Source organism: Anastrepha ludens, chromosome 3 (assembly GCF_028408465.1).
Source record: "Anastrepha ludens isolate Willacy chromosome 3, idAnaLude1.1, whole genome shotgun sequence".
Taxonomy (NCBI): domain Eukaryota; kingdom Metazoa; phylum Arthropoda; class Insecta; order Diptera; family Tephritidae; genus Anastrepha; species Anastrepha ludens.
In genome coordinates this window covers 96,074,050-96,092,006 of record NC_071499.1, presented here as the reverse complement: position 1 = coordinate 96,092,006, position 17,957 = coordinate 96,074,050, and the positions used below count along the sequence as shown (strand labels likewise).

At 38.2% G+C, this 17,957-nt stretch overlaps 1 protein-coding gene across 13 annotated transcripts in view; it reads right to left on the bottom strand.

Moving 5' to 3' along the window:
- LOC128858510 (uncharacterized) overlaps positions 1-9,359 on the bottom strand; it is a 55,857-nt gene extending 46,498 nt beyond the window's left edge. For 3 of the 13 annotated variants that reach the window (XM_054094863.1, XM_054094865.1, XM_054094867.1), the window contains exon 1: positions 9,102-9,266. The gene's annotated coding sequence lies outside the window, so the exon portion shown is untranslated. The other 10 variants (XM_054094864.1, XM_054094866.1, XM_054094869.1 and 7 more) reach the window with 6 other exon arrangements.
- Positions 9,360-17,957: the final 8,598 nt, after the last annotated feature.

Below are 17,957 nucleotides of genomic sequence, written 5' to 3'. Positions count from 1 at the left end.
TTTTTTTGCCTCCCCACAAATCGACCCGGCCTAATATATATGTATATATATAAGTATATATGCCTACTAAGGTGTGGGTGCCCACCCTTGTTAGCATTTGATGCAATTCACCTTTGTGTTATTCAAAATAAAATAAGAAATGCGTACGTGTAAATAACTCCCGAACAGTGATGGCCAGACACATTTATCACTAAACTAATGAAAGGTGTACAAATGCGCGTCCTAGTAGTACATATCTACGCAAAACAAATAATCGTATATTATTTCCAACAGCGCGCCATTAAAATCAGCTGCGTTCCTTTCCCTCGCAATCTAGTCGTATCTGTTGTGAATATTTCAAATAGTCTACGTATCTTAGTAACGTGCAAAAATAGCGTCCAACTCTACATTATCGCAAAATACAGAAATTTTCCCGCCAGGGATCTGTGTAGTCTTTCATGGACGCTGCGAATGCCCACATTTCTTTCATCCGCTTTCATCTTCTTATTACATTCCTCCATTACAATTGCCAGTGCTGTGTTCTCAACTCTTTGCTTTCTTCCTTAACATTTTTTTACTATTTTTTCTGCTTCTTTGTTGTAGAACTCTTCTTCTTTCGTTGACTCTTATTAAAATATTATTGTGGCAATTGGCATTGCTTGTTTACATTTCCTTCCTCTTGCGGCTGCCACATCAAATTGTTGCCGCCAACTTTGTCGTTTACTCCACCAGTTGAACGCTTTTTCCATCGGCAAATTTATTTATAAATTAAATAGGATGCCTTGTGCGAAACGCAGAGTAATGTCAGGTTTAAGTTGCTTGTGTTTAATTTTCTTAATTTTTTGTTCTGTTTCTCAGATCTCCTCTCCGCTCCTTGCGTTTTATTATCACATTTTCTGCTATGTGTTGGGAGCACTTCTCTCTTTTTGGCACTTGCTTTATTTTTTCTGGTCTTCAAATAAAAATTTAGTTCGCCTCCCTTTGCTCCCTGCTCATTTAGAATTTGTTTATGAATGAATTTGTTGTTTCTTCGTACGCAACTAGCAAAAAAATACTGCCCTAGGCATTAAGGCATTGCTGTCGTATTTGTTGCTGTTTCAGCGCTCTGGCGTTATCAGCGCGTTGAAAGTGAAACGCACTGACCTATAATAACAATAATCACATTTTACTCGTTCCTCTTGTCAGCAATATAATTGTATGCATATTTTTTGTTGTATTTGTTGTTGGGCCTATTACCGATTAAGCGCATATTTTCTGCTCTATTCTAAATGCGGAAAATAATACAAATTGCGCTAATATACACATAAACGTTTTGGCCCCTTTTTAGCGAATTATTTAAGGTCATCAAGGCGTTGAACTAAGAGACTATTTTTTGCTCTGGGATCGCTAGATATTTAAAACTAGCTAGAATAATATAAATGCCCGATATCTTTTGTAAGATGTTTTCACGAAGTCTAACACTTAAAATAGAAATAAACTGTGTCGGAATCAACTGTGTAAGAATTGACTGTGCTGCCCGGAATCCACTAACGATCATGACCTCGAGGCATTGCAAAGCAAGAGAGCGATTCCATGCCAAGTGATCAAAGTATTTGGGACATTGTCAATTCTTCTGCAAATTGGTTGAGTTTTTTGCGAGAAGCTTTCCATTAAATTGAGTTTAAGCTTCACAAGCAGAGATTTCTGAGCAGAGATAGCTACTATCAGAGAAATAGTCGAGAGAATTCCTAATTTATTGTACTTCGACATTAAGATCACATGGGTTCCAGATCACTGCTCAGGTGACTAGACAACTTTGGATTGTGTTAGAGTATTCCATCCGGACATTGGGCGGCATTCGTGTGTGGAGGTATGGAGTAGCGTTTGCGTCAAATGCCTGGAGGATGAGGTAAGTTGCACACATTGTTCCTCTTATCCGTAATTTGGTATCGTTCAAAAGGAACCAGAAACTTCAAATATTATACAAAAGTTCATCGAATTAACATTTTCACTTGTTGCTGAGGGAAAGTTAATAAATTTTCCTATCTAAGGAACAGGCATCTTAGTTAATTGTATGTATAATCAATTTCGAAAACTGGCTGAAATTAATGAACTTTCATATTAAACCACTAACATATTTCTATTTAAATCTCAATTGCATCAATTAAGAGCCACCAAGTAGTTAGTTACCTGTATTTCAGGCTTTACTCCAATGGTTCTATGGATCGAATACTGCATATAACTCAAGTAATTATTCATTTACATGAAAAAAAAATTACATTCAAAGTGCAACTAATGCAGCTCGCTGTTTCACGGTAAAAATCAGCAGATGAAACGCATCTAACTGTCAGCGCAATACAATTAAATAGTGTAATGAACTGGCAGCCGGTATTAATTAGCTACACCAGACCTCACACGTAAATTGAAGAACATTATTGGAAGAGAATGTTAAAAATAACTTCAAGTGGGGTTTGGGTTTTTATGCCAATAAAAAAAAAAAAACACATTGAAAACGAATTCCAACGTAAAATATAAATGAGAAAATAAATGAAAAAGTAGAATTGTATTGTAAAATAAAACCAACTAATTTTGTGGGGCATACAATCCATGGAGGAACAAAATGAACTAAACAACAAAACGCGTAAATATGCCAAGCCTGTGGAAGCAGCTGCTCGTGCGACAACGGCTGGAGAAAAATGTGTTAAATCCGTGGCGATCCTTCGAATTCTCACAAATTGAAGTCGTTGCCCACATTTTAGGCGTTAATGCAAAAAAAAACATTAAAATATGAATGCGATAATGTTTTGAGCAGATTTGATAGGTGAGCGAGGTAACCGGTTCTCGTGCATATGCGTATATACATATGACAATATTGCATGTATCTCTACATACAACAATTTAATATACCAGCCGCAGTACAAAACAATTGAAAAACAGTTTCATCGGTATAAATGCACTTTTCGACTTACTTTCCTATCAGCACGAGAGTGATGCTGCGCACTCATATATGTACCTACACATTTTGTTAGTTCTGATCGCGAAATACGCAAATATGTCAAACATGCGGAATGAGAAAAAATAAAAACTATTGTAAATATGAAAAAGGTAGTACCTACTTAATTTACTCTGTTTGCAGAAATTGTAAAAACAAAAAAAGTATTGTGAGTAAAAGTTGCTTTGTATAAAATTTTTTATGAATGCAAATTCATATGTATAAGAAAAACAGACTTATAAGCATAATATTGTTTTAACGGCAATGAAGTAGCTGCCAATGAAGTTCTCGCAATATTCTACAGGGTGAACGACATGAACTGTTACCTATTCAAAACCCCATAACTTTTTTGTGTGAAATTAGTTTTTATTGATTTCAAAGACAAAATTCCTCAAAAATGATTACAATTTTAACATATATTCACTTTAGCTCGATATGACCACCTTTTGCTTTGACTTTAGCCTTCAAACGGTCAAAAAATGAGTTGCATCCTGCACGAATGTGATCTTGAGGTATTTTGGCCCATTCTCGCATAACCGCTTTTTTCAGCGCATCCATACTGGCATATTTTTTAGTCCTCACCTTGTTCTCCAAAATGGACCAGATGGAATAGTCCATCGGATTTGCGTCTGGCGAATTCGAAATCCATTGTGTGGACGAAATGAAGTGTGGAACATGATTTTTTAACCATTCTTGGTTGGCACGAGCTTTATGAGACGGTGCCGAGTCCTGTTGGAACGTCCATGGTCTACGACCGAAATGTTTGCGTGTCCACGGCTCTAAAGCAGCTTCTAAATCATTTTCCCGATAATAAGTCGCATTCACTTTAACACCAGGCTCGATAAAAACGATTGGAGAGCGTCCATCAGTGGTGACAGCGGCCCAAACCATTACTTGCGATGGGAAATTACTTCGAGTGGCCATACGTAGGCTCAAATTCTCGTATGAGCGTTCGGTCAAGTAAATGCGATCGTTTTGAGTTGTTATGAACTGCTCAATTGGGAAATTTTTTTCATCAGAAAACACAATGCTAGGAAATTCGCCACGTTCGTACAAGTGCAACAACTCCTTTGCTCTTTCGCACCGAACTTTTTTTTTGCTGGGGTGAAAGGTCGTGTGCTTTTTGGAACTTGTAAGCCTTGACCTTGAGCTCATTTTTAATATGCGTCGAATGCTGTCTTGTGATATTTTCAGTTCTTTTGGCCATTTTTCTTCCACTACGACGTGGATTTCGTTCAAGTCGAGCCTTCACTTTCCGAACCATTTCTGACGTTGTTGCGGTTTTTTTTGGTCCACCTCCATAGCGTTTTGCAATGCTACCAGTATCATTTTAATGTTTTATAGTGCGATACATGAACATTTTATTCACTTTGAGGTGACTGAGCTCACGAAAAATGGCTGGTTGTAATTTTCCATTTGAACTGTCATTAGAACAATTTTGACGTTGATGTCATGAGCTGTTTTACAGATACAAGCAGTGTGAAGTTGGTAACACTTCATATCGTTCACCCTGTACATATCTACTTATAAAGGGTGTTTTTTTTAGAGGTTAGGTTTTCAAGATGAAATAAAACGTATATAATTTAATGTTATGGCCAAGAATTTAGCGTTATTATAAAGATAAGGGTTTGCCATTATGTTTTAAAAATGATTTCGGGCAAGTGGCCGCCACGGCTGGCTCGAATAAATTCCAGCCGAGAGGCCCAATTTTCGACCACTTTTTGCAGCAATTGGGGCCGTATGTCAGCAATAACGCGCCGAATATTCTCTTCCAAGACGTCAATCGTCTCGGGCTTATCTGCGTAGACAAGCGACTTCACATAGCCCCACAAGAAATAGTCCGGCGGTGTTATATCGCACGATCTTGGAGGCCACGCCACAGGTCCACGGCGCGAGATAATGCGCTCACCAAAAGTTTCCTTCAATAAATCGATTGTTGCGTTGGCTGTATGGCATGTAGCGCCGTCTTGTTGGAACCAAAGGTCGTCCACATCAACATCGTCCAATTCAGGAACGAAAAAGTCATTAATCATGGCTCTATAGCGCTCTTCATTGACTGTAACATTATGGCCGGCTTCATTTTTAAAGAAATATGGACCAATGATTCCCTCTGCCCATAGAGCACACCAAACAGTGACTTCTTGAGGATGTAACGGCGTCTCAGCAATGGCTTGTGGATTATGTTCACTCCTTATTGGCTTATTGACATACCCATTCAACCAAAAGTGAGCATCATCGCTGAACAAAATTTTCTTGTGAAAATCGGGATCGGTGGCCATCTCGTTTTGGGCCCAAATTTGCACGATTTGCAAACGTTGCTCAGGTGTAAGTCTATTCATTATGAAATGGCAAACCAAACTGAGCATAAATCAAGTGACAGCTGTCAAAAAGACCATCTACGAAAAAAGTAGTGCCAACTTGAAAACCTAACCTCTAAAAAAAACACCCTTTATATATTATACATATGTATGGGTATATTACATTAATGTAACTGCAATTAAAAAATCTGTATGAGTTGAACAAAGTTTGCAAATATTGCAAATTTTACTCTGAAGGCGCTTACGATAATAATGCAATGAGGTTTTACAATAATTAAATTTTAAATTGCGCACATACAAAGTAACGCAATTGCATGTTTTTGTTTCTAATCTAGGCACCTATGTAACGTTTCCTCCCATTTGGACCTAGAACCGTTTATTGGGATGGACCGAGATCAGAACCCTTCGCCAGTTATCTCTGTCCTTTTCGAAGTTGGCTTGGCTTTTTCCATTGTGTTTGCAGTCGCTTTCGTTACGGGCAGCGTATGAGCGCCTCGAAAGCACTAATTGGTTGCATCGGTCTTTTGCAGTTTTGCGGTACGCAGTGATTGTGCCCAACGGCATTCTATAAGTACATTTAGTGACCTAGTGGCGTAAAAAAGGTCTACCAAAATTTATGACGATGTTGAGCTCGCTTAGATAAGTATTTTAATTATCATTTCATCCCCCAAGACGTCTCTTATAATCAAATGTTTTCAGAGTTGTACCATTATAACTTTTTCGTAACTACTTATTGTTCTATCAATGGTTAATAACATTTCTGAGGGCGTTATTAAACAACAACTTCGAAAATAGCATTAACGAGTCAATATCAAGTGGTTAGAGATAAACTCGTTAAGTCCCTACTAATATAGGGTTATTCAATAGGTGCGCTTCAACTTTTTTCCGATAGGGAGGGCGAATGACGCAATATTTTTTATTTTTCGCTTGTCATTTGTAAACTTCATTAGTATACATTTCATCATGGAACGCTACACACTTGAGCAACGATTGCAAATCGTGCAAATTTTTTATGAAAATAATCGTTCTGTTGCTGCTACTTTAAGAGCATTACGGCCATTTTACGGTCCATTTAACAAGCCGTCCCGTTTTGGGGTTATGTGAAGTCATTGGTCTACAGTAACAAGCCGGCGACGGTTTGTGAGCTCAGAGCCAATATTGAACGCGAAATTGCTGGAATTTCGGCCGATTTATGCAAAAGAGTGGTCGAAAATTGGGTTCAACGATTGGACTTCGTAAAACGTGCACGCGGTGGTCATACAAAAGAAATCGAATTTCATACTTAAATGTATATGTTCAAACTCGATAATAAAAAAAAAATTAGTTAAAAAAGTCAAACTGTTTGTGTTTTATTCAAAAAAGTTCAAAAGTTGAAGCGCTCTTACTGAAAAACCCTATACAAAGTAATGTAAAGAAAAAAATCGAGAACGTGTTGATGACTTGGAGCGCTCCGGACGAAGGACCATCGACGTCAACAGATGACCAACACGTCAATAAAGTGAAGGAGTTAGTGCTCAAAAATCGTCGGTGACTGTTAAAGACCTTACTGATATGATCGGAATATCAGAAGGATCTGTGAAAACCATTTTGAAAAACCGTTTGGGCCTACGAAAAGTCAAATCTCGTTTGGTACCGAAAACTCTCAATTTCTTGGAAAAAAGTCGTCGCGTTGACGTGTGTGAAACAATGCTTTCAGACTATCAGGACAAGCTCAAATGCATCATTACGGGAGATGAGACTTGGATTTAAGCTTACGACCCTGAAACAACCAACCAATCAAGCGAATATCGTGCTAAAGGCGAGGCCAGACCGAAAAGAGCACGTCAAAGTCGTTCAAAAATAAAGGGCATGATGACAGTTTTTTCGATTTTCGTGGTGTGGTGCACTATGAATTCCTTCCACCTGGCCAAACTGTTAATAAGGAATATTATTTGAGCGTTATGCGTCGTTTACGTGAAGCAATTCGTCTAAAAAGACCAGAATTATGTGCCAACAACTCTTGGTTTTTGCATCACGATAATGCACCGTCTCACACTGCACTCGTTCTTCGTGACCATTTCGCCAAAAATTCCACGCATATCGTTCCGCAACCACCGTATTCGCCTGATTTGGCTCCGTGTGACTTCTGGCTATTCCCAAAACTCAAGAGACCACTCCGGGGAACACGTTTCGAGTCGATTGCGGAGATAAAAGCTGAATCGAAGAAGGTGCTGATGGCTATACCGAAAATGGACTATTTGGCATGTTTCGGGGATTGGAAAAATCGTTGGCATAAGTGTATTTCATCGAGAGGGGATTATTTTGAAGGGGATGAAGTTGATTTACAAGAATAAATAAAGATTTTTCATTTTACAACCAAATTCACCTTACTTTTTGCCCACAGTAGTAAAAATATCCATTCCATATGCCTGCAATGCTCCTATTGATAGCTCTCTTTATGGACTCAATGATATCTCGAATTCTATTGCATTTGATTTTACTTTATCTAAGCAAGTTTTGCTGCTCAATTAAACCTTTTAATGTAATTTACCTTTTTGATAACAATATTTTTGTAATATGTAGTGCTTAAAAATAATTGTTATTTAACTTATTTTGTTTTTTAGTCAAATATACTTTAGTAGTAAATAAATAAAAAAGAAGATTCTACAAGTCAAAATGGAGTTACTCATTACGGATCAAGCGAACGGCTGGTCTCAGGGATCAAGCGAGTGGTACTATACGTGATTAGCACTCGTTAGGCTTAGATCCGACGGTGGGCATGAAACACCAAATTATAGAAAAGTTGTTTCTAAAAGTGGCCGCTCTTCGGCTAGTAATTACCAGCTGTCCATTTCAAAGTGATTGAGTTGTAAGTGTTTAAATTTTTTTTTGGTTTCGCAAGACTTTTGCTCTAAGAAAAAATAAAATAAAATTGATAAAGATATCTAAGCACATTGAAAAGTTGCGACAAAGACTTTATAGTTTTCAGTTTGTAAATTCTTTTGCTCTGTATTTTCCAAATCTAGTACACAATAATTCTTTCGCATTACGTGTTCATTCATAAATTTGCGGAGTTTAAAAAATAGTTCAACTGCATATTCTAATATTTAATGGTATATAATATATGCATATGTAGTATCCACACAACTTTTCTGCTGTTCATTTGCTTAGCTAACGTGTATAACCGTTATTATCAACGTTAAGCTATTTTCACTGTGATGCATTCATTTGTTTTGCAAGTAGGTACATGTTGTTTTCAGTACGATTTGATCCGTTTTTTATTGTTTCGTTCTATTATTTTTATTTCTCGTTTATCGTCGGACTTAACTGGGTTCAGTTTGTATTTGTATCTAAATACCAAACGCGGCTAACTACAATAATAAGTACATATATGAGCACATAGCTATATATAATATTTAAATGCATATTGAAGCGATTGTACATTATTTTCAGCTAATACAAAGCAAATTTGAGGTCGATTCTTATACGTATTTTTTATTGTAATTCAATTTGCTTCTTTTTCGAAACGTGAATTATTTTGTGATTAACGTCAAAAACCCCATTTTGCTGTTGGCAAAATGTAAAAAAGGCACGCACGAGCACAATCGGGTGGGCTTTTAAATTTCATCTTTTTTTATTTAATTTTTATTTAATTTTTATTAGATTTAATAGCAGTGGAATGTCACGAATTCATTTAAGGGACTGTTAAAAAAAACTGATAAAACAACATTCAACCAGCAAATAATTGCTTGTACATTTTTGGGACGCTTAATTTGTAATATTTTATTACTCTTGCTGCTTCAGTTTTAACACATATAATTATTATTTTTTTTTTTATGAAACTTTTTTCTCACAATTACATGGATTTCATAACACGTAGAATATTTTATTCGCTTTTGCTTTTTACAGTAGATAGTCCGTGCTCAAATAATTCAGTAAATATTTATATCACGTCTGCATTCACTGCTACTACGTTTTGTTGCCACTTGTTGTTTTTTACTATTCACACTTTTTATTATTAATTACCTCGTTTCTGCCGAACACTTTGCGCTTTAAAGTTTCGTATATAACTGTTGGACCTGGCCTTAAGGCAGTTTAGTTTTAAACTGTTTTACACATTTTTCTCTGCTCAGCTGTTTTGCTGTGCTCACTGCTCAGCGCTCACTCAATTCGGCTAATTGGTGATCTTGGCTCTTTGTTGGTTGCTGAAGTGTGTGATCACTCAGTACTGCAATATGTGGAGTATCACCTACTCGCACTTGTGTGTATAACAGTAAACTTGGTCAAGTGATAACGCGCTCTTCTGGCTATTGAGTGTGGGAGCGTAGAGTGAGTGAGCACATGAGCATGTGTGTGTGTACAAATGCGTAGTATTTGAGAATCGTAGTAAAGAGCCAGGTGATTTTCAGTGTTGTCTTCCTTGTTTTATCGTGGGGGTAGAAATATGGGCCAAATACTCTTAAATTGAGGAAGCGGCATATACGAACTGGTGTTTCTTATTTTGTTACAATAACATACATTTTTTATCGCTTTTTTGAGACGGTTTAGGTGTATAATCCTAATAAAAATAGGGTTGATCGAATGGCATACTGTAAAGACAGTCGTGGCAGTCATTTGAATGATATTATTTTTTATTCATAAATGACAATGTTAAATCTTCAAAATAAAAAAAAAGTTTGAAAAAATTTTAACTAGTCTTTTTTTTATAGCCGATTCAAAAAGCAAATTTTACATGGCCCACCCTATATATAAGGATGATAGATTTGCTCGTTCATAACAATAAAATGAAAAGTAATACAGCTAGAAAATTAAAAGAAATAAATTAGTTACCCAAGCAAACAGGTTAAAACGCCAAAAAACGGTTTAGTGTCCAGTGCCCTTTGTAGTGATTTTTTATGAACTGTTTTTATTCCTCTCAAATCAATTTATAAAAAATCTTTACATTTTGGAGTTTTAATCAACGATTGGAAAATTACAACTATTACCCAATTTCAAAAGTGGCAAAGGGTGATGTGTGCAATTACCGTGGGATCCCGCACCTTTTTATTATATCTAAACTTTTCGAAGGAATTGTAAAATAAAATATGTACTTTGCGACTAAGAGCTTAATTTCGCTTAGAGTTTCCAATCTAGCTGCTTTTGGTGAATATTGTTTTTCAACTTTTGCTGGAGGTTTTCAAGTCGACGGACTTTTCTAAAGGACAAAGGATATTAGTACCTGGTTTTTGTTTGTCACTTGTCTTCTACAAGTACAGTGGTCACACAATTTATTCGTACACTCACAGTTTATGATACAAAACAATTTTATGCAAACATTTCATTCGTACATAGCCATATAAAGAATATTTTATTAAAAAAAATAATAGAAAAAACGAGTATTCAATACTTTGTTGGACGGCCTTTAGCTATGGAGGTTGAATTAGTTTTAAAGGTTTTTTTCGAAGATTTGGGGCTTTATTGTGAAAAAACGGTACAAAATATTTTATTCGAAGTATTGGCCATCGCTAGCTACAACTTTCGCCCATCTTTCGGGCAATTTCCGGATGCCGTTTCTCCAAAATTCTGGCCGCTGCTTGGCTATCCATGACTCAACCCATATTTTGGTAGCCTCGTACGAGGAGAACCGCTGGTCCGCCAAATCGAGACTCATATGCCGGAACAAATGATAATCGGAGAGAGCTATGTCTGGACTATACGGCGGGTGGGGTAACACTTCCCAGCCAAGCGTTCCAAGGTATTTTTTGACAGGTTGAGCAACATGCGGCCGAGCGTTGTCATGTTGCAAAATAACCTTGTCGTGCCTTTTTACCGTTTCCGGCCGTTTTTCTTTCAATGCCCGGCTTAAACGCATCAATTGCAGTCGGTAACGATCCCCCGTGATTGTTTCGCCCGGTTGGAGCAGCTCAAAATATACGACGCCGACCTGATCCCACCAACTGCAGAGCATGATTTTCTTGCCGTGAATATTCTGCTTGGCCGTCGACGTTGATGCGTGGCCGGGCAAACCCCATGATTTTTTGCGTTTTGGGTTATCGTAGTGGATCCATTTTTCGTCGCCAGTCACCACCCGATGCAAAAAACCCTTCCGATTTTGTCGCTCGATCAGCAATTCGCACGTAAAAAGTCGCCGTTCGACGTCGCGCAGCTTCAACTCGTACGGGACCCAATGTCCTTGCTTTTGGATCATTCCCATCGCTTTTAGACGCTTGCAAACGGTTGATTTATCAACGCCCAATGATTCAGCAAGCTCTTCTTGGGTTTCGCACGAGTCCTCGTTTACCAATTCCGCGCCCTCGAACTTTTTGGGCTGGCCAAGACGCTCCTCGTCTTCGGTGTGAAAATCACCACTTTTGAATCGTCGAAACCAGTACGCACATGTTGAAATCGACGGAGTATGGTCTGGGTAGGCCTCCTGCAGCAATTCACGGGCTTGGGCTGTATTTTTTTTCAAATTGAAGCAGAAAAGCAAAGCTTCCCGCAAATTGCGTTTCGACGGCACGAAAGTTGACATACTCGGAGCACGAAAACACTGCGTTGTTTATACTTCAGCGAAATGACAGATACTGATAAACAAAGCCTAGGGATGAGGCTTTGTCATGAATATATATTCAGTATTGCCAACGCGATAAAGTGATAAATAGCGCCATCTGTGTGTCACCTTTAAAACTAATTCAACCTCCCATATAATAACTGCTTCCAAATGTAGTTGCATACTTTTTACCAATACCTTAGTTTCATTAGCTGCACATTGCTCCCACTCAACACTTAAAGCTGTCTGAAATGACGCCTTTGATGTTATTTTGCGCATTCTGATTATTCTTTCTAAGAGCTCATGGTCAATTGGGTTCAGATCAGATCATTGAAGTGGAGTTATAAGCTGCTTATAGTGGTACACATATAATATTAGCCATTCTTACTCGAGATAAGATAAGTGTTTTGGGTCATTGTGTTGTTGGAACAAGAACCCTCAAGCACTCAGTCCAAGTTTAACGGCACTATCATGCCAATTATTCTTCAAAATGCTTAAAGACAGATGTTTGTCCGTTTCATCATCAATAAAAACCATTTTTCCTATTCCAGATGCAACTATGCACCCCCAAACCACTGCATTCCCTCCTTCAAGCTTATCGGTAGGAATACGATTTTTTTCATTATGTTCTGTATTTTTTTTTTCGCCAAACTTTTGGAGGTCCATCTGATCCGGAAACATTAAATTTCGACTCATCTCTGAATACGATGTTTTCCCAAAAATAATCTGGTTCATTTATATAGCGTTTGGCGAACTCCAATCTCTTCTTTCTGTTAATATCTGAAATGTAGGGCTTGCGGCGTGCCACTCTACTATGATAACCAGCGTTTTGCATACAATTACGGACTGTTTATGGGCTTACTTTTTTATACAAAGACTCTAGAATATTTCGGCATAGTATCGTGGAGGTTATTTTGGGATTTTGCCCGACTGATACTACTATGTTGCGTTCCGTGCGTGCAGTCAATATTTTTCGCTTTCCGGCTTGGTGGTGATTAGCTTCCAATTTACCAGTATTAACGTAATTTTTTGTCGATTTCGCGCCGAGACTTTTTTCCCATGTACAATTTAATAAAAATTTTACGCATTTCTAATGGTAAATCCGCACTTCGTCCCATTTTGCGACTTTCAATGGAGATATCACGCGCAACTGAAACTGAATCAGCGAGTAAAACTAAAAAAAAACCTCTACAAATAAATTGAATGACCATTGTATATGCTGATGATTTGCAAATATTTTCTGGGATTAGAATTACTGAGGATCCGAGGATGACCATGCGTGTACCGTTGACCCTTGCTTTTCAACTTATATATTTCGAAGCTCCCCCAACAACCATAGGGAGTATTATTGGTTTCTTTTGCTGACGATTGTTCGTTAATGGCGTCGGGCAATGAATTGGATGGCTTGTGCTCTGAAGTGAACGATTATCTCACAAGCCTTTCTCATTTTTTCAATGCGAGGAATCTCCAACTATACGCGATAAATCTACGGTGACCCTCTTCACCACTTAAATCAAGGAGGTAAAAGTTGATGACCCACCAATACCCACAGTAAGCAATCCTAAAATTTTAGATGACTCATTTTCTGCGCACGCAACCGCAATTGCTACTAAGGTCCAAAACCGCAACAAGGTCCTCAAATCGCTTGCCGGCAGTACTTGGGGCAAATACCAATAAATGTTGCTGGCGACCAGTGATTCGCAGTGGATAAAGCTACAGACATGTTAAAATACCACAATCAGGGCAGCTGCAGGATGTCTTCTGATGCCCCCCTTGCAACACCTGCACATTGAGGCACCATTGCTCCCAAATAAAGAGCACAACAAAATGCTAAGCAAGCAGTTTCTTCTTAGACATTTGCTAAAGTCTGAGGCATCTTTTTAACTACAGGACAAAACACAATTAAAACTACTGAACTGGATAGTATACAGACAGATACTAAACGACATTCATCGGGAGACCCTTACCACCTTCCTAAACACACCACCCTTGAATGCCGTTATCGGAGCCCAACCAACACCTGTTGCAGATGAAGAGCTTGAGCAATTGCGATATTGTAGCAGCTTAAACTCCCACTTATCCAGAAGCGTCCCCGAGATACCCAATATATGTTCAGCCTGTGAATGCACACCGCACGGCACTAACCACCTATTCACATTTCCTGTCAAACCTACTCACCTAACATTATTCCCCCTCTAGACTCAATCTGTGGAAATAGCACGTTTTCTGAGTCTAGCGTTAGATAAATTAGACGAAGACGATCAGTGACTAAATGGCACTGACAGGGTTTAGTAAACTGCTGCAGTACTATCGTTCACTCCGGTGGACGAGCGTCTCGAAATAATCCTTATCAAAGCGCGATTTTTCAACACCTCGCTCATTTATGCCCACGCCCCGATTGACGAGAAAGACGATGCGACCAAAGATTTTTTCTATGAGCGCCTGGAACGTTCCTATGAGCGCTGCCCCCACCATGACATAAAAATCGTGCTTGGCAACTTCAACGCCAGGGTGGGCAAGGAGGTTTCACAGTCGAAAAATTCGGCCTGCATAACGAAACATCTGATAACGGACAAAGGCTGATCTACTTCGCCGGGGCACGAAACATGATAGTCTGCAGCACCATGTGTGATAGATGGAAGACACGCTTCTAGTGTTTTAGATGTACTTACGGTACAAGGACCCAACATCGACTTGTGTCATTACCTCGTTGCAGCCAAACTATTTTAAAGTGGCGGGTCCCAAACCCAGCGCACAACCAGCTATCATGGAAGGCTTCGCCTTCTCACGTAAGCTCACTCCCGAACGGGTGTTCGGAAGTTACCCAGAGGATACGTTGGCTAATCCCGGACGTTGTGAGCTGCTTGAACCATATGCGGAAGAATCGTCCTGCCCACACCCAAGTGAATGGCGGCCAGTAACTTTCCCCACTTGCGTGGACTTCTACACATGGAACCATCCTCCATAACTATACGTACATTTTGTTAAATTGTGAACCAATACATATATCACTTCATTTATGCTCAAATTGTTAACATTATACCTAATTAGATTGGCTGGCGTAACAACTAAAGTGAATATTTAAATAAATGGTAATTTATTTACTTCTTCTTTGCTGAATGTTTGAGTTCATACTTGTTACAGCATTTTGAGTTTCCACAATCAACTAACCAACCAAGCAGTCAACATAATGGAGATTTGAGCAAATGTTGCAACAGTAGCGTTGACGGCAACAGTTGCAACATACTCATTGGTTGCCACTTTGTGGCCAGCGTACTGCTAACTACTGGTTGCAGCCTCTTTGTCACTGTCACATACTACTGGATGGAAGGACGGATGAGCGGATAGACACCTGCCTAGCTGTTTGCTCATTGGAAGCAAACATCCATAAATACTCGTACCTACATAGCAAACAGTTGCAACAAAAGCAAGCGTGGCATAAATCAACAGTTAACAAGCACAATGCGTGGCATTCGCTCGAACTTGCTTACTCGCATTGCTATGTGCTATGTGTGTATGTTTGTACGCAGCGTAGCTGTAAGACGCTTTCTCAGCATTGCTTGCTTAGATTCGTTGCTTACTTGGCTGCTTACTTGCCTGCTTACATGTGGCAAAATATGACAATAGTAAATATTGCTAAGACTTAACCATGTAATTATGCCGTGAACAGACTCTGAGCTTGCATGCAGACAAGCAAACATGCACCTGCACTCCTCCACTTCCATTTCGCAAGCTGCTATTTCCTCGCAGGAAAATCAGTATGGGAAGCATTCTAGTTCGGTCACTGGTATTGGTAGAAGAAGTCATACTGGTTCTTCGTTGACTAGAATAATACTTACTTACTTGTGTTATCTGTTTCTGTCCTGCACTTGCTGATGCCAGATAAAAATCTTGTGTGTTGACAGGTGCTGTAGCGGAGATGTGGTCTTCCTCTTCCTGATCTTCTTTTGGTGCACTGTGTCGTAGATTCTCCTTGCTGAGGTGTCTTCTTTCATACGCATGAGATGGCAGAGCCAGCGTAGCCGCTGTATTTTTATACGCTTACTTACGTCCATGCCCCTATATAGCTCATACAGCTCGTTGTTCCACTTGCCGGTACTTCTCACTAACGCGGAGCGGGACAAAGATCTTACAGAGTATTTTTCTCTCGATGACTCTCACAACTTTCTCATCTGCTGTTCACATCGTCCATGCTTCTGCATAATATAGCAGGAAGGGAATGATGAGCCTTTTATACAGTACCAGTTTGGTCCTTTGAGAGAGAGAACTCTACTTCGCATTTGCCTACTGAGCCCAAAGTAACACTTGAGTTATACTCCGTTTGATCTATTGGCTGACGTCAATTTTCTTGCTAATGCTTTATCCAAGGTAGACAAAGTCTTTCATAACTTCGAATCTTTGGTTGTCAACAACTGTCAACTGACAGATTGTTCAAGACGCGAAGACTCTTGTGTGTTGACAGTAGGCACTTCGTTTTGCCCTCATTCACCGCAAGACCCACATTGCTCGCCTCTCTCTTGAAACTCTCTGAAACAGGAGTATGCCGAGCATACAGCGTGGTTGGAACATCTGGTGCATGGTGGACTTACCAGGTCTTAAGTCGTATTGATAAGGGCTAATCAGTAATAGAATAATGTCAGTGGTAAAATGATCAATTTGCACCAATGATCAGTCGCACCAATGAAACGTGATTAGGGTATTTTGTACCAGTAGATACTGATGAATACATTTATATAAAAACCCTTTCTCCAAGTGTATCAAATAAAGGCATAAATAGTTAATATTTGTATGAAATTTATTCATTTTTCACGAAGCCTCGCGCCAGAAGGCAGTAAGATTAGAGGAGCGGATTTATAATATCACTTCATAGCTCAATTTTAGGTTTAAAACGCCAAAGGAAATAAATATTTCACACCATTTACGTACGATTTGTTTCCATACACTTACATATCAATACACAAGACACCATTTTTGCCACAACTAAAGTTTTTATCAAGCACTCGAAGCAATTTTCTTCTCGACTTATTCGCAGAAAAATCCTCGTAGTAACCGGAAATAATAAAATACGAACTCGAAATTTAACTAGCATTAATTTTATTTATGGTCCTCAAGTACCTTAAATTTTTTTTGTTTTAGTTTTTATAGTTTTTCAAAGAGTTTGTTTTCGGTTTTTAGTGTAAGTTGAATCAATTACTGTATCTGAAATGAGTTGCATTTAATTTAAGAAAAAACAGTTTCTGTATATACTTTTAATATTAAATAAAATACTTTAAAACTTTGGAATCGAATTGAACGGATTTTTTTTTATATTCATTTTAACTGGACCATAAATGTTTATTTTAGAAAGTGAAAGAAGTGCTTAACTAATATTATATTTTGCTGATGCTTGGCCGGGCAATTGACATTTCGTAGCAATTCGCGGTGTTAAAAACACCACCGGCGAACGTGGAAAAAAGATTGAACCTTACTGGTTGCGCTGAAAAGCGAACTGGTAGTATTCTAGTTACCAACAAGTACTTTTTACTGCAGGGTTTATTAACTCATGAGTTGAATAAAATATATTATAGAAGTATATATATATTTCTATGTATAGCCAAGTGCTTAGTGTAGACATTGGAGCATATATTGACATACGTATTTACATACCTACATATGCATGTAGATTTATTAAGAATCTGCAGGAGTAAATAAAATACTTTGAGCACTCAGCCGTGTTACATTGTGGTCATATTTATGGGTTTCCTTTGTTTTATGTTTGCTTTATTTCACACTGATTAACTGAATAGTTATTTGTTCGTGAATTTAAGATATTTCAGCAGAATTTAAATTAACTATACTTTTAGAAAGTGTATATGTATCGTATGAGTTTGTACATACATCATAAATCAGAAAAGGTGTTTAGACCGGGATGTGTTGATATTTTGTTTAAAAATTTTGGAATAAAAAATAGGCGTAAAAACACATCACTTCACAAAATCACACAAATCCTGTTGCAATAATCGTCCAATAAACTTTGATATTTAAATTTACTACTATTTTTTATTTGTCTATTTTATCTGATAACTAGCTGTCCCGACGAACTTTGTTCTGCCCTAGAGGCAATAAAAAAGCAGGTTTTTGATTTTATTAAGTTTATTTTTTTATTAATCAAATATTTCAATGAAGCTTTAATAGATTGTAC